Source organism: Malaya genurostris, chromosome 2, assembly GCF_030247185.1.
Source record: "Malaya genurostris strain Urasoe2022 chromosome 2, Malgen_1.1, whole genome shotgun sequence".
Lineage (NCBI taxonomy): Eukaryota > Metazoa > Arthropoda > Insecta > Diptera > Culicidae > Malaya > Malaya genurostris.
In genome coordinates this window covers 161,306,519-161,312,030 of record NC_080571.1, presented here as the reverse complement: position 1 = coordinate 161,312,030, position 5,512 = coordinate 161,306,519, and the positions used below count along the sequence as shown (strand labels likewise).

The window sequence follows — 5,512 nt, the reverse complement described above, 5'->3', positions numbered from 1 at the left end:
AAAATCCAGTCAAATATGTATAATCTGATATTGGTTTAATCTGGCAAAAGATCTGGTTATTTAGCCTGCAGACACAGTCTGGTGGCCGTAAGTTGAACCGAACTTGGTGCGGGAAATTGACTTACATGTAGTGTTCACACTATTGCTGGTTGCCAGCATGCTGAACGTTTTTTATTAAGGTAGCGCTTCGCCGTGGTCACGGGAGTTCGCTGCCTATCTCGGAGTTTCACGCACTTTACCAAATATTGCGAGAAAACGGGGAAGAAAACGGAAATTCCAAGAACATACGATTCTAGATAATTAATTTTTCTATCGATTCGTATATAAATTGTGCCTGATAAACATTTTTATCGAAAGATTTCGTGCGAGTTATAAAAATAAATGAGTTTTTCCTTATTCTTTCGCACGCACACAATTTCAACGCATGCATTGGGCTGTGCAAAATGCTACATGCGGTAGACGCTAACAACATTTCTTTTGTTTTCGTTGTCCGTTCTCTCTGCGTAAACGTTGAATATAGATGAGTAGAAAATGTAAGTGAGTGTTACTACTTTGTAAAATAATTTCTATTCATGTTTCAGTAGAACCAGAAATCAGTAAAGATTTTCATCGCTACTAGCTTTGACGCTTTGTTGAAAACGTAGCACATCCCTACATATGCGAGTTGTTTATAGCGAGAAAAGGAAAAATGAAAGCCAAATTTCAACATAACTCGTACAAAATCTCGCGAAAGAAAAGCTTTCTAACTGATATTTTTCGCCAAATGCATAGTAAAATCATCATTTTTCGTGAATCGGGTTAGTATTTTAGAAATTTGCAATTTAGGGTGAAATTTCGGCGACAAAGCAAGAGGAAGCAGTGAGTTGTCTTGCTTCGACCTGACCACGGCGAAGCGCTACCTTAAGAGGGCAGTACACTGGCACCATCATACTGGCAGCAAGCAGAAGAGTAAACGGGGCAATAGCAAATCAGAGGGAGAGTGAAAGGTGAGCGAATTTCTCGAGTCTGGTAGGTTCTGAATGATTTGATGCTAATATAATTCCCGCTTTAGGTGTGCTAATGCCACCAGCTCGGAACAACTTCTCGCGCCAACTCTGTCTGCAGCAGAGATGTCAGATTTTTTCATAGGAAATTTGTCTTACTCTGAATAAAAAATCTGTATTATCTGCATCCACTAATAAAATTAAATATCGACAATAAAATAAACATGATGGCTGTAGAATTGTATATTCGATGAGCAATAATTCTTTCCATCTGTCTGTAAGAACAGAAATATCAAATTCCGCAAAAGGCATTTTATGCCGAGACTGCTTCTTGTCACTAATACTAATAGTTTGCTCATACGAAAAAGCTTTTAAGCCTCTTTTGAAATCCGTATTAAGGTAGCGCTTCGCCATGGTCAGATCGAAGCAAGACAACTCACTGCTTCCTCTTGCTTTGTCGCTGAAATTTCACCCTAAATTGCAAATTTCTAAAATACTAACCCAATTCACGAAAAATCAAAAACATAGTAAATGATTTTACTATGCATTTGGCGAAAAATATCAGTTAGAAAGCTTTTCTTTCGCGAGATTTCGTGCGAGTTTTGTTAAAATTTGGTTTTCTTTTTTCCTTTTCTCGCTATAAACAACTCGCATATGTAGGGATGTGCAACCAAATACAAATTATAATACGGAGTACTCCGACAAATTTTCAAAGACACATTTTGCATCGTGCGGTACACTGTCATGATACACTGTCAGAGTGACGGTGTACCTTATTGAATTTTATATAAAACTGGCAACTCTGATGATTGGAAAATGATTCACCATAGTGACTGTTTATTATGCTCATAAACAAAGATGTTTAATTTTTCGAGATCGTGGAAAATCCGAATGAATTTGAATGTAATTGAAGCTGCTTTTTGTGATTACCATTGTTTGACTAAGAACCGATATGACTATCGACATCTGGAAGCACCCGGATTCAGTTTTGAAAACTGTCGCAGGTTAGTGTCGTCAGAGGAAAAAGCAAGACTTGAATTTCTAACCTTGATGTTTTATAGAAATGCTCAACAATGCACCAACGATTTGTTCCGCCGAAAGCTATTAAAACTCGTGCTACTGAGAGACCAATCGTGGAGGATAAAAACTGCGAAAATATTCACTACTTGACTAAAAACATGAACTACTGTGGTGCCGGAACAGCTGCTGACACGGAAATAACCACTCATATGATATCGTCAAATTTAGAATTACACCGGTTAAATACTGGATGAACAGTCCCGATAGTTATTGCTAATACGATGTTGAAACAGTTTTTGTTTCGCTATCAAGGTCATATAAGCGCTGCTTTGGTTCTAGGGGGTGTATATCACACGGGATCGTATATTTATTGTATTTATCCTCACGGATCGACAGATAAGCTGCCTTATGCTACAATGAGATCGGGCAGACTTGCAGCTATGTCCGTGTTCGAGTCTCGCTGGAAACCAGATATGGATGAAGAGGAGAGCAAAAAGTTGGTTCGTGAGGCAATTACTGCCGGAGTTTTCAACGATTTAGGATCCGGCTCTAACATTGATCTATGTGTGATTCGAAAGAATGATGCATAATATTTGAGGACGTTCGAGGAAGCTACTAAAAAAGGTAGCCGTTCCCTCGCATATGACTACAACAACGGCAGTTCAACAGAGCAAGTGTTTCAACATTGATATTACCGAGGAATGCGAGCGCACTCTGATCTCTGATTCAATCGTTTATTATTTAACATATTAAAACGTCAATAAATACACAATTCCAGATATGCTACAACAACTTGTTGGATATTTGTCGATCACTTGTGGTCCAGAAGAATATCACACTGGCGTCAGTTATGAATATGGTTCTTCCATTAAAAAAAACAATATGAAACTTGGTAATGGAATAAATAAAATACCTCAAATCATCGAAGTTTTCGTTTTGAAATATAGGTCATTTCATTCATAAATGTTTTAATCCGCTATTTGATAGCGACGCATTGTTTTCATGATAATTACTAGCATGCTTCGATGTCGTAGTGTTGCCAGAGATTTTCTTTTTCAACTTTTCTAAGCTGTCATGACGAAAAAGTAAAACATGCTAGGCTAAATTGATCATTCTGTGAACCAAACATTAGCGCTCCGAATGTATGGGACTTAGGGGTATTATTATTTGTATTTGGTGCAACGTTTTCAACAAAGCGTCAAAGCTAGTAGCGATGAAAATCATTACTGATTTCTGGTTCTACTGAAACATGAATAGAAATTATTTTACAAAGTAGTAACACTTACTTACATTTTCTACTCATCATTTCACGTAGGTTTTAATGGACTGGCATTTAAAAGCTGTTTTATACATAATCCAGGACACGGACTTTCAAAACCTCTGGGGTGGAATCATGTAAGGTGATTATCACCCACTTCTGTCAACACTGCGAGAGGGCTCACTTAGCGCTTATTTTTTGGAATCACGTAAGGTGATTGTCACCACTTAATCATCACCTTTATGTCAAAACACCGGTGATAGCTTTTTTGTTGTCACTTATCAGAATAATTCCTGTTGTATTTTTGCGTTCTTACAAATATAGAAAATGAGTGCTGCTAAAAGGTGATATAAATTCGTTATTACTAAACATAGATAGGATGTTTATGTTTAATAACAGTGAGATTTTATATTTTGTGTTGCTAAACGAAAACAGTCGGAATCTAACCGCTCCAGATGAAGTGCAGACATGTAAATTTGATTGCATTGCCGTCGATTGCATCCACATATTCTTTTAAAATTGTTCGATAAATGAAATTCCTGCGATGTGTACGAAATTGTGATCAATAACAAGTTCAATTGAATATCGTATAGCAAAGTGCAGCTCATATTCTAATATTGATGTTTCGATGAACCAGTGAATGAAAAGCATTTCCCGTAAATAAAAATGATCCTCAATGATTTCATTTATTTACTGTCGCACAAGGAAAATGAGTTCAGGCCACAACTATGGTTTAAAAAGGAAATACCTTGTTTATTGTAATGTTACTTCGAACGATAACGAACTTCTTAGACCGTTCATTTTTAGCGCTGCACTGGTGCAGTGTAGTACCGAGTATACTCGTTTCAACTCATCCTGTCCGGCGGCATCCGGTGTAGTGCCGCCGTTGAATACGAAAATGATTTTATTTTTTGCATTACACATTATTGTATTCGAAATTAATGTTGTATACCTTTCTTGAATGCATTGTGAGTGTATTTACTAATACAAAATTTTTTGTTATTTATTTGTACTTAATTAACAAAAAAACTTTACATATGTATAATAAGATTTTTAATGTTTACCAAACAAAAACTTGTTTTCATACTCCTACTGCTGTAATGATTTCTTTTTCATGAGAATTATATGTATTGTGATAACCGACGATTTTATTCCAACAGATCCTTGATTGAGAACAAGTTTTTATTGTCTAATTCGTATAATAGGAAGGCTATGGAATCATTGAACGTTTGAACGACTTTCGTACTAAGCATCTTATACCAATCTAATCAGTTCATCGAGATCGCTAAATGTGTTCATGTAACTAAAATGTGCACTCTATTCTCCCATATATGGCCAGATCTGCAGACTATTGAATTTCATTCGAATCCGACTTGCGACTTTGGTACTGATTTATAAAATAACACATTTTGAAGATGGGATTTGATTGAAAAGTCAATTTTCAGCCATTGCGTACACTGTTAAAAGGTTACCTCAAACATATTTCATGAACTTTATCTTTTAGTTCAAACTCGACACAACAACAATTAACAAGGCTTGACGATTTTATGACAAAGCATAAAGACTTTGCCAGAGGGACCCATCTAAAAACATCAACTGGCCGAGAAAAAAATAATCATTTATGGGTGGAAATTTCTTCTAAACTCAATGCAGTTGGGCCGCCTGTAAAAAAATTGGAAGGGTGGAAAAGGGTAAGTTTGACAATTTGCTGTTATGGTTAAAAATATTATTATTCTTCATTACGACTGCCTTTTCCTAACATACATTTTTTTGTATAAAATCTTAAGACAGTAATTTTTGAGAATACTAATTATTTGTTTAAATTATTAATGAAGAAGCTAAATTCAAGGATGTAACATGAAGAGAATGTATCATTCGCAGAGAAAGTTATTTGTAATGTTCGTCGAAATATATCAACTTATTATTACATGTATTCTAATTTTTCAAAGGTTTGGGCGACAAGAAAATATAAAGCCAAATCTAAACTATCGGCAAATAAGAAATCGCTGAAAAAAAACGGGTGGAGGTCCTTATGCGGTGCAAGAACTTACGCTGACCGATGAAACAATTATTGACGCTTGTGGATTGGAGGCAACAGTTAGTGGCATCCCTGGCGTAGCGACTTTTGGAAGTACTGATATGGAAATTGATGAGAATGACAAAGAAAATGAAGTTGATGATATGCTGAACATCGAAAATTTGTATGAAACAAGTCTGCTAGGAATACAAACCGAGGCTGAACCGTCTTGTG

At 36.1% G+C, this 5,512-nt stretch overlaps 1 pseudogene; it reads left to right on the top strand.

Annotated features, from left to right (window-relative positions):
- The first annotated feature begins 1,800 nt into the window (after positions 1 to 1,800).
- Positions 1,801 to 2,869, top strand: LOC131429474 (proteasome subunit beta type-7-like; annotated as a pseudogene).
- Positions 2,870 to 5,512: the final 2,643 nt, after the last annotated feature.